The sequence below is a fragment of the Pteropus vampyrus genome, unplaced genomic scaffold (assembly GCF_000151845.1).
Source record: "Pteropus vampyrus isolate Shadow unplaced genomic scaffold, Pvam_2.0 Scaffold129, whole genome shotgun sequence".
In the NCBI taxonomy this organism is placed as follows: domain Eukaryota; kingdom Metazoa; phylum Chordata; class Mammalia; order Chiroptera; family Pteropodidae; genus Pteropus; species Pteropus vampyrus.
The window spans coordinates 3,125,361-3,148,160 of NW_011888910.1; the positions used below are offsets into that span (position 1 = coordinate 3,125,361).

General features: G+C 38.4%; 1 protein-coding gene across 3 annotated transcripts in view; it reads left to right on the plus strand.

The window, feature by feature from the left end:
* LYRM4 (LYR motif containing 4) overlaps nucleotides 1-22,800 on the plus strand; it is a 140,230-nt gene that overhangs the window by 84,264 nt on the left and 33,166 nt on the right. The window contains exon 3 of one of the 3 annotated variants that reach the window (XR_896286.2): nucleotides 12,728-12,896. The exons of the other annotated variants lie outside the window; for them this stretch is intronic. The gene's annotated coding sequence lies outside the window, so the exon portion shown is untranslated. The remainder of the gene's footprint in view (nucleotides 1-12,727; nucleotides 12,897-22,800) is intronic. 3 annotated transcript variants of the gene reach the window in all.

Here is a 22,800-nt window from a genome sequence, read left to right on the forward strand (position 1 = left end):
TCCAGCTCATGTCACCCTGCTCTGGCTCAGGCACTGTTAAAATTGAGAGATACATTCAATTTTAAGCAAGAGCAAACTAAATCTGTCTTCTAAAGAAAAACAGGGACAGCCTCCTGTGGCATTTCTTTAAATGGATTAATATGTTGATCTTGGAGAAATCGGGAGCCATCCTTCATGTTTTCATTATTAAGCCAGATGAAATGAAAACCAAACCTCACTGCTAAATGCCACCTCTGGGAATTTTGCTGGGTTGTTTTTATTTTAAAGTAACCTGCAGGATTTCTTCTTTAGTTAAAACATACTGTTGTAAATATAAAATTTCAGGGTTTTTTTTTTTTTAAGCTTTGACACTATTTAGTTGCTTCTTGTTTGCAGAGCTCATGCCAAGAACATTTTATAATGTTAACTGGCTGTGAATATCTAATCATGTGAGAAATAGTTGCTGTGTATCTACCTTCATATATTAAATAAATTACAACCTGAGCCTGGTAATAAAGTACTAATTATCAGAGTAATGCGTCATAGTCCTCACCAGATAATCTAAGTTCTTATTCACTTAAATGGTGGTTTTTAAATGAAATTATCAGTCATAAAATAAAATTTAGGCATTAAGCGGTAACTTTTGCCATTGGTTATTCTTGATACTTTAGGGAAAAATACGGTCTCATGCTGTAAGGCCTTCACTCTGTCTATTTATAAATGAGCAGATAGCTGTATGATTTTAAGAGAACAAAAGAATGCTTTTCTCTGTTTTGTAAGGGTCACAAACTCTGAACTTGCAGTTCTGTGCTGTTTATCTGAGTTTAAAGGGTGAGTTATAGCTGGTGGACTTATCTTCACTTTAGTCTTATTCACAAGGCAGAATACAAAATACTGGAAGAGTGTTTTTTCTTTTTCTTTCAAAAACATAGGTTTAGCCTGGAGTAGGAAGGTAGAGGAAAGTCTTGTGATATTACTGTGACATTTGTTGTGATTTGAAACCCTTAATGGTTTGCAAGCAGCTGGAGCTGCTTCTAGGAAGTCAGGACCGCCTTGTAGCAGGCAGGATTTCTCTCCCTCCGGAACTGGAATATCTTCTGTTTGCCTGAAACAGATAGTAAGATGTTCAGAAGTTCCGGTTGCAGGGAACAGATCTGGAATGGGGATTTATTCTAATGACAACTGGAGAAATGAGGCAGCTCTGCAGAGATACCCAGCAGTTCACCTGTCCTGTCTCACCGAGAAAAGAAGTCTTTCAGTATGTAGTGGCAGCTTCTGACTTTCACTTTTGCTGCTTGGTCTTTGCTTTCCTTTGCTGAAACAGGCTAATGCGCTATTTGAAATAATTGCTTCCATTCTCTTAATTTGGAACACCCCTGCTGCCATGGACAGAGTTCCTGCCTTGTCCCCACAGAGACCTGGCCATTAGCAAGCACCTGTGGCCAAAGCACCTTTCCCAGGGCACTCAGCTGCCCTAGGCCTTGTGTGTCACTCTGCTGAGAAGGGCTGTCCATGAGCCTTGGCTTGTGGGCGACTGCCTTTCACCTTGAATTTAGGCTGCAGCTCTGGGGCATAGTCTTCCTCCTCAGAGCTAGCAATGTAGCTCTGTTGTCTTGGATTTCATAAGAGTTTTTCAGTCTTTACCTTTGCCTCCTGTTTTGATAGACACTCTAGAAGATAGATGATACAGTCCTATTGAAGAATTCACTATTGAATGACCAAGATTATAAATCTGCGTACCACTAGAGAACTCAGTAAGAACATCTAGTTTTCCAGCCTGCCTCCAAAGATATCTCAAGACTTTTCTCTAAGCCCTTTTTCGTAGCCATAGAAATCAGCTGATATTTCACAGGAAGCGTGTGTGATACATTGGAACACACACAATTTGAGAGTTATAACATACCAAAGATTTTGTTATGCTTTGCTTAATGCTTTCCTAAGTGCTGTCATATACATTATCATTTTAACCTTCAAAGTAGCTAGGACAGGCTATCTATCTTTGGCTACTAAGAAAACAGGCCTAATACTACACAGCAAGGTAATGTCAGAACCAGTATTAGAATCCCAGTTTTCTTCTATCTTCCACAACATCTTCATATAAAAGTGTGTGATTACTAAATGATAATGTGTGTGCATGGCCACCCACCTCCAAACACATACACTCAGCCATTGGGACTCAGTTATTGGAAAATGATAGAATTTACCAGCATTAATAACTTTTATTCTGTATATGTGGCCCTGATAGCTGAGAAATTAATTAATAGCCTAGTAAAGACTGAATCTGAAAATCTATCCTGTATTTCTGTGATGTTATTAGCAATCAATGTAGCAATAGGCAGTATAGGGAATCACTGATTCTGTACAGAAAAGAAACAGTGTTTTCATATCACTCTTCTTCATCTATCCATTCAACCAACCACCCTGTTAGAATGACATTGTTTGTAAAAAGTCCCAGACTCGGAGTGAAGGGACCTGAATTCTAATGGCCCCTCCTCTGACATTAAGTATATAATTTAGATTAAGTTACTAGACACTTGTGAATCCTGATATTTTTAATCTGTAAAGTCAGGTGTTGCGGTTTTGTTTTCTGATGTTTCATCTGTGTGCAGCATGATCCTAGGTCCTAAACACTACTCTCTATCTACTACATTATCCCCTTTGTAACTCCCTTCCCACTCACGCCAGGGCTTGGGGACGGGGTAGGGGGCATGAGAGGCGGTGTCGCTGCTGTATTAAAAATCTTTATTTAGGGTCAGTTTTCAGGTGTTATATGGAATTCCCTCTGTTGTTTAATTTCACTGAATTATGTTTTAAAGTTAACTTAATAAGCTAATATTTAATGAACTTGTAAGATTGAATATATGGAATGAAATCAATATTGCTAATAAATTACCTGATGGGGGTGAGAAGTTTCAGTAGAAAGTAATATAAAACTTCCAGCCTGATATTGATTAAAATTAGTGGCTTGAAGATTTAGAATATCTAATTTAAGGGCTTGTTTTCTTGGTTTATTCTATAACTTAGGTAAAAGTCGTAGCCCCAGCATTTATGATAACATTTAACAGGTAATTTCCTTTACTGGATTTAGGAAAACCAGTCAGTAATTTAGAATCAGAGCACTATGCCTGTATTGGGTGCTCTCAGGCTTTATTCCTGCAATTTAGCGTTTTTTTCTGGGGTGTTCTACTTCTAAGGGATAAACACTCTTTTTTCTCTTTTGGAATTATTAGAATCTTTTGTATCTTTCTGTATTCACAGAACATATAGTCATTTTCATTTAAGTGTTCATGAATAGCTGTAGAAATATCAGTAATTACTTGAATTTGTTGAGTATCATATAACAGTGGTTCCCAATTCCAGCTACCCATCAGAATGTTTTTTCAAGACCACAAAGACGAATTTGGTGAGCAGCCCTGTTGTAAACCACAGGTTTACCAAGAGTGTCAGGTTATATTTCACATGATTTTATGTCACTTTTATTCATTGTGAGGAAGGTAACACAAGTATTACTGATGATTCCCTTTTTACAGAGAAGGAAACTGAGGCTCTCAGGTTAAATGAGTTGCCCAAGGTCACGTTTCTTAGTAACACTTCATCTACTTATTTTCCCAATGCTAGCTTTTCCACCAGACTTGTCCATCAACACACTGTGTTGTAGTCTGGGGTCTTAGTCATGTTTCAGATTATCAAAGGTTCAACAGAAGCGAAACTGGAAAACATACTATGTTGTGGCAATCGTGGGACCACAGAGAGGCAAAGTTAGGCGAACACTCTCCTAACCTTAAGGAAACTGAGAGCCCACAGGTCTTAAGTATCCTATTAAGGACATACCACATGTAGTTGTTACATCAGTGATCGGGAGATAAATAAAATACTAAATCCTTTTATTATATAATCAGCTCTTTATACCTTTCTTTTTACCCGCCATCAGGTTCATCATCATAGGGCAGTGGGTAGAGCATTGGCCCAACCACATTACATTATTAGCCTTCTGACCTGGCCTTACCCAGCCTTAATGGAGTAGAAGGAAAAAGGAGAAAATCTCCAGGAGGACACAATTAACATCTGATTACCTGGGCTCCGTTCCCATTAACATGGTAGTTTTAACTGGATCATGAGATTAGCTAGTAGTCAACTCAGGCAGTGAGGAAACAAGACCTTTCAAAGAGTGTGAGAGGAAGGGTGCAGACAAGAGGTGACCAGCTAGAGGAGTGAGGGGCAGCATAATAGTACAAGCCAGAGAAAGGACACCTTCTTCATTATTTCATTTACCTCCGCCATCTGTTCTCTCTGAAGGGACATTTTTACCAAAGAAGATAGTGGGATATACTTATTTTTTAGATTAGAAGGGTGAAAGATTATTAAAAGCCAGTTCTGATTCCTTGTTTAATCTAGTATGTTATGCCAAGCACTGAGATACCAGGAATGTGTTATCAGATTACAAATTGCTGATTTCCTGTGGATGTTTCCCCAAGGGGCATAAATTATGTGGGTGGGAACATTTTCCTAAGAAATGCTTTTGGTATCACATACATGCCAGCAATGTCCCGTTGATCATTGAAGCACCGTGGCAGAGGGGGAAAAGCACAGAGCTAAGAGTCTGCCACTGTTACTTGCATACTAACCATAGGGCAAGTCATTTAACTTCTGTGATTTATATCGTTTACTCATCTCTAAGATGAAATTGTTAGTGATTTATTTCCAAGGTCCTTTCCAATTCACGCAGTCAGTAATACCAGTGATTTGTGTTGGGAAGAATATTGTAACCATGCTTTCATTCATTCGTTAAGTATGTGTGTATCACCTTCTGTGTTTGGGGAGCTATGTGAGGTGCTGTGGGAAGTACAACAGTGAGTCCCACAGCAACTGCCTTCCTGCAGCTACCATCCAGCCAGGGAGATGAAATAACAACATAGATAATTCTAGAAAGTGAAAGTGAAAAATATGAGTTGGCAAGGCCATGGAAAAATTAGCTTACATTTATCAAGTCTCTCCATGTGTCCTAGGGACTCTACTTGATACTTTATATGCATTTAATTACCATGGTAATCCTACGAGGTAGGTGTTATTATCCCATTTTATAGATAAGGGATCAAACATTCAGAGAATAATCTTCCCCTAGTTGTACAGCTAGCATATTAAGCCAGGATTTAGAAACAAGCCTTTCTCATTTCAGAGCCCATGCCTTTTCTGTCAGACCATGTCACCTCCTAATAAAATGATAGGAGAATTGATAACAGGAGATGATATATCATTTGGGGCAGGATAAGCACTTTTATTCAAAGAGTCATTTGCTCAAGGACTTAAAAATGGGTGGAATTGGCATATGTGAGCCGGGGAGAATATTTCCAGCAAGGATGCTGAAGGAAGAAAGCAATGGGCAAGTAGGATCTGCTAAATATGTTCTCTGCCCTGTGAGCACCTATGAAGGAGTAGTGGTATACCAGGTTAAAAAGATGGGTAAGCGGGAGAGGGAGAGTGTCAAATCTTTGGTGGCAGAAGGAATTTTAACTTTGAGTAGTAAAACACAATGCAATATACATATGACATATTATTGAATTGTACACTTAAAACCTATTTGATTTTATTAATCAATGTCGCCTCAATAATTTTAATAAAGTAAAAAAAAAATAAAAAAGGTAGATGGGCCAGGAAGAGACTTGAGTTACTGAAAAGGCATTTTATTGCTACTCTAGATTTGGGTAGGAAATTAAATAAGGACAAGTCACATCTAGTCATGCCTTGTGTGTACCCATGTGGACAGGGATGAGAGAGGAGTCGGCTGAACTGGTTGGTGAGCTACTGCAAGAATGCAGTAATGAGAGGATAGGGGCTTAAATTTAAGACCAAAAATCAGGAATGGAGAGAAAGAGACACTGAAGAGAGTGCTGTGGCACTCTCATAATGGGTGCATTATTTGGAAACTAAACCCAAGAACAGGAGCAGAATCCAGAGACACAATGAGGACTCCAGTTTTAGTGAACCTAATTTCTTCAGCTATAGTTCTAGAACGTGAGAAAGCTGTCAGAGCCTGAACAGGTAGGAGTCATGCTCTCGTAAGGGAAACCTGGACACTGGGAGTTGAAGTGAACTAATAAATGTTTGGTCTCTACTATTTACAAAGCACATGTGCATTTGGTACCTCACATGCTTTTTGCAATGGCCAAAGGAGAGAGCAGAGAGAAAGAATAATTATGCATATAGGTAATAAGTGCTTGCTATGTACCAGGCATTGTGCTCGGGGTTTTACCTAGCTTAGTTTTCACATTCCTATGAAGTAAGGATCATGGTGTTATCTCCGTTTTACGTAGGATGTTGCTGAAGCAAAGTTAATTTAACCAACTAGTAAATGACAAAGCTAGGGCTTGAGCCCAGGTCTGATAGCCTTCTCCCTAGACCTGGCTAAACAGAAGGAAAACAGTGCTGTAATCAAGCAAAATCAGACTCCAAAAAAGAAAGAATTACAAGGAGGGCAGAAGTGGTTGATTCCTGTATTTATTAGTATGCCATTAGAAACTTAGAGAGTAAAGGTCAAGACTTTGCACAGCATGTGCTGGTTCACCACCATTAACAATCACTTGCCTCCCACAAAGCTTGTATATCGAGCTTTGACTGATGTACTAGGATTTTCCATACTTACAATAGAGCAGATGGGCTGTGGCACATTACTTGCCTCTCAATACCCCATATTACTGTAGCCTGAAAAAAGGGTGAATATCTGAAAGTCAATAAGGACTCAGGCCAGAGGCATGCTGCTTTGCTCGTCTGCTTCTGTGTTTGATGTTCAACGTTTGCCCTTTTCTACATTCATCCTAGAGTTTTTAGCATTACTTATATTTATTTTTTTCCTTTGTAGCTTATTCTCTTTGTTTCTTTCTTATTCAAGGCCATGAAGACATTTTACATGTATCGTTGTATGGAAAAAGAGATATCTGAGAGAATAGACAAAAAGAGTAAAGCTAAAGAAAGGAAGGAATATATTTAATTAAGAAAAAGTAAAATTTTAAAGTGTTAATTTAATCATAATGAAGAAAATAAAAAGATATCTTACCTTTCTCAATTTAAGAATAAATCATCAAACATTTCAGACTATTACATTTATGTTTCAATGTGTGTTTGATTATGGAATATTTTAGCAGATAGTTTAATCATATAGCATTACTTTTAAGTAATGTATGTTTTACTTATAGGAAATCATTGATTGGAGTGACAGACTTAGTACTGTGAATGCACACATGTACACGTATGATTTTAAATTGAATTGTGTGTCTGATTTTTACATTTCTAAATATTTATGTTTAATTTTAGGGGAACATTGGCTCCAAACTTTCTGTTATCTCATATTTTTATTATTCCAATCATAGCTAAGGGGGAAAGTCTTATTTGAAACCCAAACCACTCACCCAAATTTACTTTAAGAAGAACCTCTGATACAAAATCCCCACAGCAATGAAAGATTCCAGGGCTACATTTTTTTTTCGTAAGATGTACTAAGATGTGTAGACTACTTTTCCTATCAACCTAGTGTATCTCATAATCCTAGGATATTTAATAATTAAATAGATGAGGTAAACTGGATGATGAGGGTTACTTCACAGTTTCTGATTCTTTCCTTCTTGCCCCCCACAAAGAACACTTGGAGAATGTCTGGAAAAGCAGTCAGTGGTTTCAGCTGTGACTGAAATGCGACATCTAAGAATGCTGTTGTGACATGCTGTGTGACCTTGGTTAAACCAACTGATGTCTCCCTAGCCTCCACCTCAATGTCTAAGATAACAAGCCAGACACCAATCCTTGATAACATGTCCTCAGCACCTAGAAGAATTAATGGGCTAATGGTGGTAAAATACTGTAAGAGGCTTGGAGTGAAAAACTTTTTATAGGAAGGCTTACTGTTGTAGTGCTTCTTTGTTAGCATGCTCTTCCCATGTAGTGTGGTTTCTTTCACATCTTCATTTTATTGTCTTCATTTTATATATATATCTATAATATTATTTAATATCGCCATATTTGTACCTATTTCACTTATATTTTTGAAAGCCTGAAAAATGTCACAGATTAATGAAGTTTCACTGAGTTAATAATGAACACTCAGGATTGTACATCCAACAGAAAGCTAAATTGGCTAAATATTACTAAACCAACCATTTATCTGAAACATGGTGTCATCCTAAAACTCTAAAAAATGTAATAATTAATACAAAATTTCAGTGTAAAGTACAGTTTTGTTATATCAAACATGTCAAAAAAATGAAATTTTGTTAAAGGAGCTATTCTAGATAATTAAGAAATGGAACAAGTTCTGAAAAGAAATCCAAAACCCACATTTAATTTTATATTTGGAAGTATATTATAAATGAGACGGTACTTATATATTTATAGGTTTAATTAGCAGTTATTTCATCATATATCTTACATATCAATAGAAAATGATTTCACATAAGAGGTTATCATTTTCAGTAATTATTGTTGCTATAGTTTTGGTAGAATTGATTTCTTGGTTGTTGTAAAGAGAGAGAGAGAGTGTGTGTGTGTGTGTGTGTGTGTGTGTTGTGTCTGTCTGTCTGTCTGTCTGTCTTTCCTCACTAGGTAAAGGTTATTACCTGTCTAGTAATCTGAAATTTTTCTTCCATTAAAAGAAAAACCTTTTCCATAATTAATTAGCTTCCTCATTTTTTTATCTATGTTTTGTACTTGAAAACATTTAGAAGGCACGGTGACTTGTTCTGGGTGACAGTTCAAGTGTACACATGGATCAAGACTAAAATCTGAGTTCTAACTCATGGCCCATTATAGCATGTGAAGTCAGCCCCCTACTAAACTGCAAGTATCTCATAGCCTTAGGCTTATAAAGGCCTTTGCTACTGCTTTATGTTTCATGTTTTCAATAAATTCCCGCTCGATACAGTACAAGGCACGGAGGAGTGAACAATAATAAGAACGGCCCCTACTCTCAGGAGCTCTCAGTCTGAGAAAACAGACATTAAACAGTTAAGCACACAGATGAATATATCACAATAAGCAGAATTAGGTTCTGTTAACGAGGGCTGCCTGAGATGACAAGGGATGCCAATCATGGATATCTTCTCTGAGCAAGTAACATTTAATCTGGGACCTGGCGATGAGTAGAGGTGAGTTAAGGGGAGGATGGGGAAGGGCAAGTATCCGTGCGGGGATAGTGGGGGAGACAGACTGTGCAGAGACCCTGAGTGCTGAAGAGCTTGGCACATTCCAGGAACTATAAGAAGACAGTAGTTGTTTTCCTGGTGTAGTCCAAGTGTCACTGAAAAGCCCCGTGTCCTGGCTTCCCCACTGTAAGCCACTCCGTCCACATGGGAAGGAAGTCTCTCCAACCTTAGCTGCTAATTAATTTACAAAAGAAAAGTCAGATAATAACCTCTTATCAATGTAGCTTATTAATGAGACCTAGAGCTTCTGGGGCTTACAGGAGAATTTGGTTTAACAAAGTTCCACACTGTCATTTCTTTGGAAAAATAAAAGAGAAAGGAGCGGTGAGACAGAAGGGGATAACTTATCCCCTAGTTCACCGGTGCCTACCTTTACTTGCTAACATGAAGAAGTCACCACTGGGGAGAGAAGATGAACAAGCCCTACTTCTCCGCATTGAAATATTTTATGACTATGAATTTTGTATCCTTGTTTCCTGTCTTCCTTCAAACAAAGATTAAAAGTTATCTGTTTATAAAACAGTCATATGAGCATATATAAAATTTGGTGAAGAAAATCCAAGGACTTTTTTTGCTTAGGGCAATATGTTTTGTGGATACTGATAAGACACGATTTAAACCATAACTTCACATTGATCCCCAGTTCTCAGGGAAAGGGAACACTGCTACCTGTGGTCACAGGCATTTTGAGTGAAACTGAATCCATTTTTTATTGGTAGCCTAATCTAGTACCTGTGCCCAAGTTCAGGTTAAAATATTATAACATCAGTTAGACTGACTGCACATGTTTACTTCCTGGAAATAGTTTAACTGGTTAAAGTAAAGAAAATCCCACACATCTTTGTTTGGTTGAGGTAATAAAAAGAGTTCACATAGAACATAAATATATATTAAAATTGCTAAAAAAATTTTTGACTCAAACACAAACATCATAGCAGAGCTTACCTTTCACCCAATTAAGAGCATCATTAAAGCATCAACCTCAAACTTACTCAGTATTACCAGTGATTATGGCTTATTGTAGGCCAAGAGGGGGTTGTCTCCCAACCAGGAGAAGCCACTGCCTCTGGGAAGAGAAATGGTAGCGAGATCATTTGATCAATCTTCATGCTGTCTTCTCGTATGCCGTCCCATTTTTTGGCAAATTGATCCAAAGTAACCATCTTTGGTGGTTGCTCTCTCCCTGCAAATACCTGACATGAGAAGGTGTTGGGGCTACTTGATATAACAAGTCTAGGGTTGGTTCATTCCGTGGCCCTTAGCCCTCCTGGCTCCAGCTTGGCAATATCCAGCAGTAAAAAAAAAAAGGAAAGTCTCTGACTTGTGTCTTTTTTTAAGAGTAAGGAAACCTTTTCCAGAAGGTTCCAGCCATCCTCCCTCCTAGTCACAATTACCAGGGTTGTAGTATATGATTGTGCCCAAACTGTTCAGTAGGCAGGTAGATTGAGAACATCATGATTGGCTTAGATCAATGAAGGTTGACACCATGGGGCTAGAGATAGGCCTGTCTTTTCTGAGGTTTACGGGAGGCTGAACCACTGAGGTTTACAGGAGGATTTGTTGGGATGGAAGGAGGCAAAGAAAGAGCAGCTGGGAATGGGCAACCAATAGTCTCAGCCACCACAAGTTTAGTATGTGGGGCCTGGGAACCTGCATTTAACAAGTACTCCAGGTATTGCCTAGTGCTACTGGTTAAGTGAGCATTTGGATTTGAATCCTTGCTCTCCCTTTACCAGCTCTGTGACCTTAGATAAATTATCACATTTAACTACTCTGCATTTTCTTACTGATAAAAATGGTAATAACGATACCTACCTCAGATAGCATGAGATGTGAGATAGATGCACGGGCCTGTTCTTCAATCCAAATAAGGTCTAATCTCTGTAAGGACAGGGTGTTAATAAGGGGTCACTCAGCACTTTGACAGTTTATTTACCTCACAGACGTTTGTCTACTAGGGCCAACAAGGGAAGAAATGCCCCCACACTACCACTAAGCTTACTGGCTAGCGCTATACAGGCGACTGAGATGCACCCTGTGCTCAGGCAGCTTGCAGTCTAATGAGGCAGGCAAGTATGAATACAGTGTGCTAAGCACTATATGCAGTGAGAGCAGATTCGAATACTTTAAGCAGTGAAGTGACAGCATCTAAAATAAGTGCTAGAGGAACTGCAGTAATGAAAAGAATTGTTGAGTGTTTATAATGGAGGCATAGGTCCAGATAGAAGATCTAATCCAAGCAAGAGATAATTTGAAGGCTGAGGGAAGAGGGTGACAATAGGAGCGGGAAAGAATGGATGAACTCTGGAGATAATTTAAAGATTGAAGATGCTAGTTTGGAGACTTAAGAGATAAGTCTGGTCTAGAAATATAGACTTAAGAGTCACTGCTGTCATAGCATTGGTAATGAAGCCATGGGTATAGATGAAGGCACATGTAATGAGTGTTTATTAAAGTCATACTGGTGACCTTGCTGTTGTTTTATACCATTTCATATGAATATGCATGACATTTTAAGTTTATTCTTTTTTCGTCCTTAGCAGCCATCTCTCCTGTGATTTTTTTTTTTTTTTCCTCTCCTAATGACTAGGGTCATATTACTTTCTCTTTAAATGAAGCTTTTATTTGTGGGCAGGAAGACCTTAGCTGTGCCAGAGAAAGACTGCATCCATAGCCCTCACCATCACAATGGTGAGGAGCGTTGACTTCGACGTTCTATCCAACTCTGGGTTTTAGTTCTGGCTCCTTTTTGGTCCTGGCTCTGTCACATATTAGCTGTATAAAATTGAGCATGCTTCTTAATCTTTATAAACCTCATTTTCTTCTGCAAAATGACATAATATCCCTACTTATCATAATTGCATTTCCTTTCCTTTGTTCAAATAGAGAAACAACTAAGGGGAGGCAAATATAATAAGGAGCAAGAAAAGCTTGCCTCAGACTTGAACTAATTTGACATAATTGTGACTAAAGCCAGAATACTAACTTGTTGTGTACTTGAAGTGGTAGGTAAGCATTGCTTATCTCACTGTGCTTTCTGTAGTAACCATGTTTCTGTAGAAATGTCATGATCGAGCCTGCCATTCTGCCTCTCAAACACATTCTCAATGAGGGGTATTTCCTAATCTGGATGCAACCCCCCGCCCCCACCGCCCCCATCCAGCCAAATCACACCTTGAGTTTTTGCTAGCAGTGTGGTCATACCTTCTCACTGTGGCATGTCAGAGCATCACATGTGTCAGACATCACTGGCCTTAGAAGTCATCTGGCGTAGCCTTGGCTGAGAAACCACATGGGAAAAGCAGAGGCTGAGAAACCACATGGGAAAAGCAGAGGCTTGGGCAGAAAAGGCCAGGCAGCCTTCAGAGCAAGCACCACATAAATATAGCTTCCAGATAGTTCCAGCTCAGTGTTGTTTGAGATGTTGAAGAGATTTCCCAGCCAAAGAGTCTGGAAAGGACAGGAAGCAAAACCCCGTGATTTAATACCCCGCATGAGAACTTTTTAAAATATACTTGACATATTTCTTACAAATGAGCCACTCCTTTTCCTTATCCAAGCTGAAGCTAGCCCCCTGCTCCCCGGAGACTGTCGGTGCAGTAGTGCTGAGCAAAGCAGAGTGAGATGGAAGAAATCCAGAAAATGGCAGCAGGAGCTCAGGGAAGCCCCAGACAACTTTGCCTTGAGGAATCCAGCTGACAGACATGTGCTTTTCCTAACACATATGTGGTAAGCCATTTCGATAATGCGGTCACATCACACCTCTCTCACCCTCTCTCTTTAAGCATTTCTTTTTCTGGGGTATGAAGCAGCTATTCTAAAAAGGAAAGCAATTTAATGTCAGGGGCTCCTTTGAGCCTTGGGAATTGGGGCTCAGAAGCTTAGAATTGGAGCTCAGCTGCTAGCGGAAAATACACTGTGAATGTTTTATTCAGTAATGCATATGTAACATTGAGCAGAATCCAAATACATACATCACTTATACAATAGCTGTTAAAAGCTACCTTCCAGCATTTCAAAACCCAGCTGCCAGAATTGTTCACAAAGTCCTCTATTGCCATCTGCTGGTAGAATGTTTTATTATGCAGTTAAATCTTTATTGTATTTTTAGTTCTTTTTTGCCCCTTCATAGTCCTTTGGCACTCAGGTTTTTCTCCAGTAAAATTTGCCCCCACCAAAACTGAAATGCCTCGTGTTTTTGAGGATTGCAAAGGAGAACTGTAGTACTCTTTAAAACTCAGTCAAGACAGACAGCAGGATGGACAGAAATGACAAAGCTAGTTTCTTCATTTTGGCTTTCAACCAGGTCTTTGTGCTTATCCAGGCCCTCTGAAACCAGGCCCCAGGCCAGCCTGCATCTCAAGGCCAAGGACTTAGTACTCGTTTGGTCTTTGGAATGGGTCTTGTTATCACAGCTATCTACTTTTCAATGTCTATATCACAGTTGCCAATATATATTACATCAAAGAAGTAGGAGTTATTAGTATCACCAGTAAAACCTGCCCATAAATCAGTGTGAGCTCACATGATGTACAGTAGAGAAACCTTACCTCAGAGGTTGTCATGAGTCACCAGAGCCAGGTGGTAAATTTGGTCACCTGTATAAGACGTAGTTGAATAATTATTGGGTAACTTTCTGGTGTCAGTTCAAAATGACCATCATATCCTAAATGACAGAGATGCACCAACAAGGCACCAGACTCTAATCCAAACTGAAGATCTTCAGTATTGCCATGGATCTTGGAGCACGAACAGAATTACCAGCATTACCCATGAGCCATTTTGAACTTAAAGTGGCATCATTGTAGTCTCACCAGCTCTGAAACAATACATGTGGAATCTCAACTCCTTGAAGTTCCATGAAAGACTAGATGGAGAATATTCTGGAGGTCAGGAATTCAGACTGGGCATGTGCTGTGGAGAATGCTCCTCAGTGACTAGGTTTCCACGTAAAGAATCAAAAACTTGAGGCTGGAACCATCCCACTCACTTACCCATGTTGACGCTCGCTGCCAGCTAGGGGCCTGGCTGGGGCTGTCAGCCATAACTTATACACAGAGCCTTGCCATGTAGCCTTCCTCACACCATCGTGGCCAAATCCAGGGGCAAGAGCCCCAAAAGAGAGAGTTGGGCAGAAGTCATATTGCCTTTATGACTTAACCTTAGAAGTCATGCCATGTCACTTCCACTGTCAAGATGTATTGGTCAAGGTAGTTTTAAAATGTGCCCAGGTTTAGGGAGAGAGAACTTAAACTCTTCTCAGTGGAAAAGTGTCAAGTCGTGCTGTAAGACAAGTATGTATGTTGGCAGGGCTATTTTTGGAAAATACTGTCTGCCATACTTGTCTCATTCATTATCTGTACCTCCATCCCACACATGTACAGCAACATAGTATATAGCATGTTGTCGGTCCTGAAGTGGCCATTTTACAGGTTTGTGATGGGTGAATGGATGGGTCAGTGGGCTGGCTTTAGTTTTTGTTATCTCTCCAGCTTACAATTTGACCTGATCTTAGTGTCTCTGGATCTCAATTTCCTCACCAGGAAAACAAAAAGACTGAGCTCTAAATCAGTGATTATTAGCTTTTTTTTAATACCCTGATTCTTCAGTGGTAGTGGGGTTTGCTACAGCAGTAATTCTGAATAAGGAGGGCATGAAATTCCTCTCCCCACCTTGGGAATCCTAGCTTAAAAGATCTCTAAAATTCCTTCCACCTCTAATCTCCATGAGCATTGAGACCTTGGACACATTTCTTGGACTCATTGGGTTTTAGTTTCCTGCTCTAAAATGAAAGACCTATTAAATTACCAGCTAAACTTTCTTCAGCTTTTAGTATTCATTTAGACATAATGAGTTTTCTGTATGCACACTAATTCTGCATTGCTATATGGATATGTTGAGTCTACAGAAGAAGTCCTATCTTTACATGTTCCTGCCCAGGTTATTTGAGATGTTTTCCTTTCTGTGGGATGATAGAATCATAGAGTGGTAGGGACCTTGGAGACTATCAGATTCTCCATTGTACAATTGAGAAAACTGAGGCACAGAGAAGCCAAGTGATTTGCCCAAGGTCAGAGGGTATATGGGTTATGGTTCTCAAGAGGAACAGACCAGTTGGATATAAAAGGAGATCTATTATGAAGAATTGCTCACGAGATTATGGAGGCTCAAAAACCCCACAGTCTGCAAGCCAGAGACCCTAGACAGCTGGTGGTGTTATTCAGTGTTGAGTCCAAATACCTGAGAAGGAGGAGAGCTGATGTCATCCCAGTCCAAGGACAGGAGATGAAATGAGATCTCCCAGCTCATGCAGTCAGAGAGAAGGGGGTGAATTCTTCCTTCCTCCGCCCCAAAACTGGGGAGGACAATCTAATTACTGATTCCACCAATTCAAATACTAATCTCACGTGGAAACACCATCACAGAGACACCCAGAAACTATGTTTTATCTGGCCCACCAAACTTACCATAAAATTAAACATCACAAAGGGCAGGGTTAGTGGCAAATCAGGCTAAATCCTGTTAGCTGAGGCAGTGTACTTTAGTGTTTTTGTGATGTCACCCTTTTAATAGAAAATATGTAAATATGTGGACCTTAGGTCACACCACTGCCATATCTCTAGGGCCTGTACCCTAGACAGTGCCGTCTTCTTTTGAAATTCTACAAATGTTCAATTGTTTTCATAAAAATATAGATTTTTTCAGACTTGAAAACTCTAAATTAAAAAGCTGAAAAACCAAGCTAATTATAACCAAAGGTAATCATGATCACACATGGAAGTTCTTGGTATGGTATCTGTGGAGAGCAACAGTGTTTGAATACGTGTTTTAAATACAAGTCAACAGGCTTTTTAATCTACTAGGTTAATTATTTAGGAGGTGGAAGGTGGCATATAGAGAACTGTACTGTTATATTACAGTACAGGAAAAAGGAAGGGGGTCCATGTTTTGGTTTAAATTTGCATTACAATTTTTTATAATTGCGGTAAGATACACATCAAAAGTTTATCATCTTAACCATTTTTAAGTACACGTGTTACTTTTCTTTTTAAGTTTATTGGGGTAACATTGGTTAATATAATTATATAATTTTCAGGTGTACATTATCATTTGACATCTCTATATTCTACTGTGTGTTTACCACCCAAAGCCATTTCCTTCAGCTACCATATATTTGACACCATTTACCCACTTCACCTTCCCCCTACCCCCCTATATTTGACCCCCTTTACCCCATCTACCTCCCCTCTCTTCCCCCATCTCCTACCCTCTGGTAACCACTAGTCCATTGTCCATGTCCATGAGTCTCTGTTTGTCCTGTTCATTTGATGCTTTTAGGTTTATATCCCACATATAAGTGATATCATGCGATTTTCAACTTTTTCTGTCTGGCTTATTTCGCTTAGTGTGATTCTCTCGAGGTCCATCTATGTTGTCGCAAATGGCAGTATATCATCTCTTCTTATGGCTGAGTAATATTCCATTGTATATATGTACCACAGCTTCTTTAGCCAATCATCTATCGTAGGATATTTCAGTTGCTTCCATGTCCTGGCTACTGTGAATAATGCTGCTATGAACATCGGTGTGCAAATATCTTTTTGAATATGGGTTTTCAAGTCTTTGGGGTAGACACCCAGTAGAGGGATTGCTGGAGCATATGGTAGATCAATTCTTAGTTTTTTGAGGAACCTCCATACTGTTTTCCATAGTGGCTGTACCAATTTGCAATCCCACCAGCAATGTATGAGGGTTCCTTTTTCTCCACATCCTCTCCAACATTTGTTATTGTCCTATTGATTATAGCTATTCTAACAGTTGTGAGATGGTATCTCATTGTGGTTTTGATTTGCATTTCCCTAATAGCTAGCGATGTTGAGCATCTTTTCATATATTTGTTGACCATTTGTATGTCCTCTAGGGAGAAGTGTCTGTTCAGGTCCTCTGGTCATTTATTGATTAGATCATTTGTGTTTTTTGTTGTTGTTATTGAGTTGTATGAGTTCTTTGTATATTTTGGATATTAGGTCCTTATCGGAGGCTTTGCTTGCAAATATATTTTCCCATTCGGATGGTTGTCTCTTTACCGTGTTGACTATTTCTTTTGCTGAGCAGAAGCTTTTTAGTTTGATGCAGTCCCATTCATTTATTTTAGCTTTTACTTCCCTTGCCTTTGAGGTCAAATTCATGAAATCCAAGGTCCATGAGTTTAGTTCCTGTTTTCTTCTATGCCTTTTATTGTTTCAGGTCTTATATTTAGGTCCTTAATCCATTTTGAGTTAATTTTGGTGTGTAGTGATAGACAACAGTCTAATTTCATTTTTTTGCGGGTGGCTTTCCAGTTTTCCCAGCACCATTTATTGAAGAGGCTTTCCTTTCTCCACTGTATGTTTTTGGCTTCTTTGTTGAAAATCATTTGCCCATATAAATATGGGTTACTTCTAGACTCTCAAGTCTGTTCAACTGCTCTGTGTGTCTGTTTTGCTGCCAATACCATGTCATTTTGATTACTGTTGCTTTGTAGTATAATTTGAAGTCAGGCAGAGTGATGCCACCAGCCTCGATCTTTTTTTTCAGGATGGCCTTGGCAGTTCGGCGTCTTTTGTGCTTCCATACAAATCTGATGATTTTTCGTTCTATTTGTTTAAATAATGCCAATGAGATTTTGATGGTGATTGCATTAAATCTGTATAATGTCATTTTAACTATGTTGATTCTTCCAATCCAAGAACACAGAATATCTTTCCATTTCTTTGTATATTCTTTGATTTCTTTTAATAAGGTCTTAGAGTTTTCATTATATAGGTCCTTTACTTGTACGTGTTACTTTTTTTAACAGGCTGTTAATGAGGGAATAAGAACCTAAGAAATAGACAAGGAAATGGTAGAACTCACATGTTCATAAGTACAAGTTGAAGCATAAGGTAATTTTTCTAAGGCCTAAGTCCATGCTCCACAAAGGTCCTTAGCCACAAATTGAAAATACCTGTAAAACATTATGAAATACTTTTGCTTTGTAAAATACTTGGAGCACATCATAGTTTGTTTAAACCTACATGTTGCTGTCCTTCAGTGCTAAAGCCCTGTGTAGTTTGGATGTACTCGTATATTTGTAAGTTCCTCTTCTTCCAAACACTGTTTAAGTTTTGTCAAGTTAAAGTTAAACTTTATTTTTTTTTAAAATTTTGTGGGATATTAAACATGATGATGTCAAAACATCAAAAACCAGCAAAGTACTACTGTTTTAAAACCAAACATTTACTTTTACATAATACTCTTCAGTCTCCTCACTCCAGTTTGTATTTTTGTAAATACAGTGTGACCTATGTCATGAATTGAACTTTCTAGTCTATTGCCTAACTTCGAAGTGTATTGTTGATCAAAGTTCTAGTTATGATTTGTTAGCCATGTTTATAGAGTCCGTGGTGATGAGATGGTTTGAACTTTGACTTTGTTTCTCCTTGGGCATTGATTGGGCTAGCAGCATGGATGAGTTGCAGCTCTGCAGTTCACCAGCTCTTGTCATTTAGAACAGGCTGCTTACCCTCTCCTCTGTCTTTCCTTCCCTGCAACAGAGATTTTCATACCTGTTTCCTAAGAATGTCAACAAGGATGACACCAATTACATGTATACCATGCCCAGCATAGGTAACTGGAACTCAATAAACACTCTGTGAATGCTAATGTTTATCTTTGGGGATTAAATTCTCTGACTTTATAAGGACCAACCTTGAAGTCCTCTGGTTGTCCAAAAAAAAAACTATTTCTTTTAGACCTCAAAGTATTAACATTATTGTATAGAGTAAAATTTCTGTGTCTAAAGGATTAATCATTTTCATCTTTTAACTTTTCTTAAACATCTCTAGCATTTCTATTTTAAATCTCAAAGAACTTTTCCTTTCTATTAACTGTTAACTTTCTTTTACTTTTCACTTTTTTACTCCTGGTCTTAAGTCCAGAGTCATGTCTATCACCTGGTCTGTTTTCTATTGCCTCTTGGTGATTTCTTGGGTTTTGAGTGGGGGACATGTTAGAGTTCCTTATGTAATATACAAATGTCATAATATAGAAGGTTTTTTGTGACGTGGTCTGCACATCACTCATAAAAACTGCAAATCACTCATTATTCTTACTAGCTACTGATTCAAGTTTCCCTAACTGAGGAAAACTATTCAATATCATTTTTTACTATATATGAGACTTTGGCTGAAATTTTTTCTTTCATTATCATGAAATTTATTCCATAATATGCTCTTAGAGCCCCTTATCTACCATTAGTGTTTTTTTTTTATTTTAATCCATTTCAATTCATGGAAGATAGCACATTTGTTTTTCTCTTTGTAACTTGTGGAGCCACCACCATACCCAATAAGTTTTGACCAAAGGCAAAATTAAGTCTGTACACCTCAAGCGTGTGAGTAACATGGTTGGGAGAGGTCAGATATTAGATAGAAGATGTGACTTTTTCTGCAGGTAATGTGAATGCAAAGCCTCTTGTGTAATTTGATGCTAGAAGGAGAAAAGAAATTGGGATTTGCAAAGCTGCTGGAGGAATGCTCCACATCCTCCCTCAAAAATATATTCCGATGAAGATAATTTGGTTAGTGGTCCCCAGGCAACTTGAAAGGACAAAGCCTATTAACTCTTATTTCAGTTTGTGACTAGAATGGAGATATCTAGAAAAGAGCAAGAATTCTCTCTTTTGAGTGTAGATCCACAAACAAGTAAGTAGTTTTAATTATACAAATAGAGTAAGAGGGCATTAGATGCAGAATATTAAAATGTCCATCCAGGGAAAATGATTTTAAATACAGTTGGACACACAGAGAAATGTCACCAGCCAGGTAGCAAAGTCACTATTTAAGGGACACTAGAATTATTCTCATAAGAAGGAACTCAAAGAAGACGTTCAGTGCAACATAACGAGATTACAAACTACAAACCAGAACCACCTTTAAAGGCTCTCACTGAGTGGCAGCAGTCCAGGAGTGTGGTTTCTGCTGGTCTGGTACTCTCCTGACAGATCCTGGAAGCAACAGTTATATCTATATTGGGCTTAAAAAGAAGAAGCAGTATGATCCAGCAGTTCCACTCCCAGGTATCTACCCAAGAGAAATGAAAGCACATGTCTTCACAAAAGGGCATGCAAGAATGTTCACAGCAGCACTTTTTACAATAGCCAAAAAGTGGAAATAGCCCTATACCCACCAACTGATGAACCAATAAAATATGGTATTTCTCCATACAATATTATTCATCCATAAAAAACAATGAAGTACTGATACATGTTATAATGTAGATGACCCTTGAAAACATTATACCAGTGAAAGAAGCCAGACAAAAGGACATATATTGTATGATTTTATTTTTACGAAATGACCTGAATAGGCAAATTCATACAGACAGAAAGTAGACTATAGTTGCCAAGGGGCTGGGGAGGATGGCAGGTTGGGGGGTATTGTGGGGGGGGCGGGGGGAATAACTAATAGGTACAGAGTTTCCTTTGGGAGTAATGAAAATTAAATGTTTGTAGATAATGAAAATTGATTATGATGATGGATGGACAACTGCGAATAGACTAAAAATCATTGACTCATACCTGTTAAATGAATTACGTCTATAAATCTGTTAGGAAAAAGGGACTGACCAGAAAGAGACAGAATGATTTCTAAGCATAGCTCTCTACAAGAAATGAACATCTAACCAGTCTTCATACAGGTGTCCTTACCTCAGAGCAGTTTTACATGTCATCGCAGAGGCTGTGGTTAGAACCTGTGGGACTCACTGTAATGTAAGTGCCACTTTCTTAGCCAACACTCAGGACTGTTTAAATGGAAGTAATCTAATTAATAGAAGCTATTCATTAAATGCTGTGTGCCAAGCATTGTTCTAAAACATTATCAACACTATCTAACTTATGTAAGAGTTGTATTATTTAAAGCTAAAGGCAAGGAAATTGACACTCCAAGGTTAGGTAACATACCCAAGGTTTCAGAGCTAGTGATTGGCAGAGCAGATACATAAACCAGACTTATCTTTGGACAAAGCCCAGGATCTTTACTATATATTATCCTCCTTTCCTACTTCTCCACCTCCAGCCAGCCCATTCAAAAAGGCAGCCAGAAACTGTGGGCAAGTTATTATTTAGAATATTGATTTGGTTTAAAAAGTATTGAATAGAATTACCATATGATTTAGCAATTCCACTTCTGGGTCTATGCCCAAAAGAATTGAAAGCAGAGACTCAAACAGATATTTGTATAGCAGTGTTCCTAGCATTATTCACAGCTGCCAAAAGATGGAAGCAACTGAAGTGTTCGTCGACAGATAAATGGATAAACAAAACATGGTACATACATAACAATGAAATATTATTCAGCCTTCAAAAGGAAGGAAACTCTGACACATGGTACAACATGGATGAAGCTTGAGGACATTATGCTAAGTGAAATAAGCCAGTCACAAAAGGACAAATATTGTATGATTCCACTCATATGAGGTACCTAGAGTAATGAAATTTGTGGACAGAAAGTAGAGTGGTGATTGCCAGGGCCTGGAAAAGAATGGTGAGTTAGTTTTTAATGGGTACAGAATTTCAGTTTGAGAAGATGAAAAATTAAGATGGATGGTGGTGATGGTTGCACAACAATGGAAATATACTTAATGCCACAGAACTGTACACTTAAAAGTGATTAAAATGGCAAATTTTATGTTGTGCATAATTTACCACAATAAAAAACATTCTTGAGTTCATTGCAAATTCCCCTTAGCTTTATTGATCTTTGATTGTCAAAAAAATTGTTTATATTTAAGTGTATACCATGATGTTTTGATATACATATACACTGTGAAATGATTACCATAATCAAGCTAATTAAATTATCCATCACCTTAAATAGTTGGGGTGTATGTGTTGTATTATTAACTGTGGTCACTATACTGTACATTAGGTCTCCAGAACTTATTTACCTTAAAAGTCAAAGTTTGTGCCCTTTGATCAGTATTCTTTCCTAACCCCAGACTCTGTTAACCACCATTCTACTCTCTGTTACTGAGTTCAGCTTTTTTTTTTTTTTTTTTTTTACTGTATATATAAGTGAAATCAAGCAGTATTTGTCTTTTGTGTCTGGCTTATTAGCATAATGTCCTTCAGGTTCATCCATGTTTTCATAAATGGCAGAATTTCCCTTTTTATAATTTATTTTAATTAGTTTTGAGTATACAGTACATTGATTAGACATCTATATAGTTCATAAAACGATCCCACCAATTGTTCCCTCCCTTCCCTGACCCTCCACTTAGCCAGTGTATTAATGGTAACTTCATTCCCTATGCCATGCTCCCCATCCCCGTGACTATCTATCAGCTACTAATCTGTACTTCTTTAACCCTTCACCCCATTCTCCCAACCTCTCAAACCCCCCTCCCCTCTGGCCATCACCAAATTGTGCACTATATTTGTGAGTCTGTTTTTGATTAGTTTGTTCTTTTTATTCCTTAGATTCTGCATATAAGTGAAATCATACAGTGTTTATCTTTTCTGTCTGACTTAAAAACCTTCTAGCAATATCTTTTTCCATCCCCTTCCTTTTCATATGTAGAGGTGTTGTTTTCTTATCCTTTCAGCCACTCT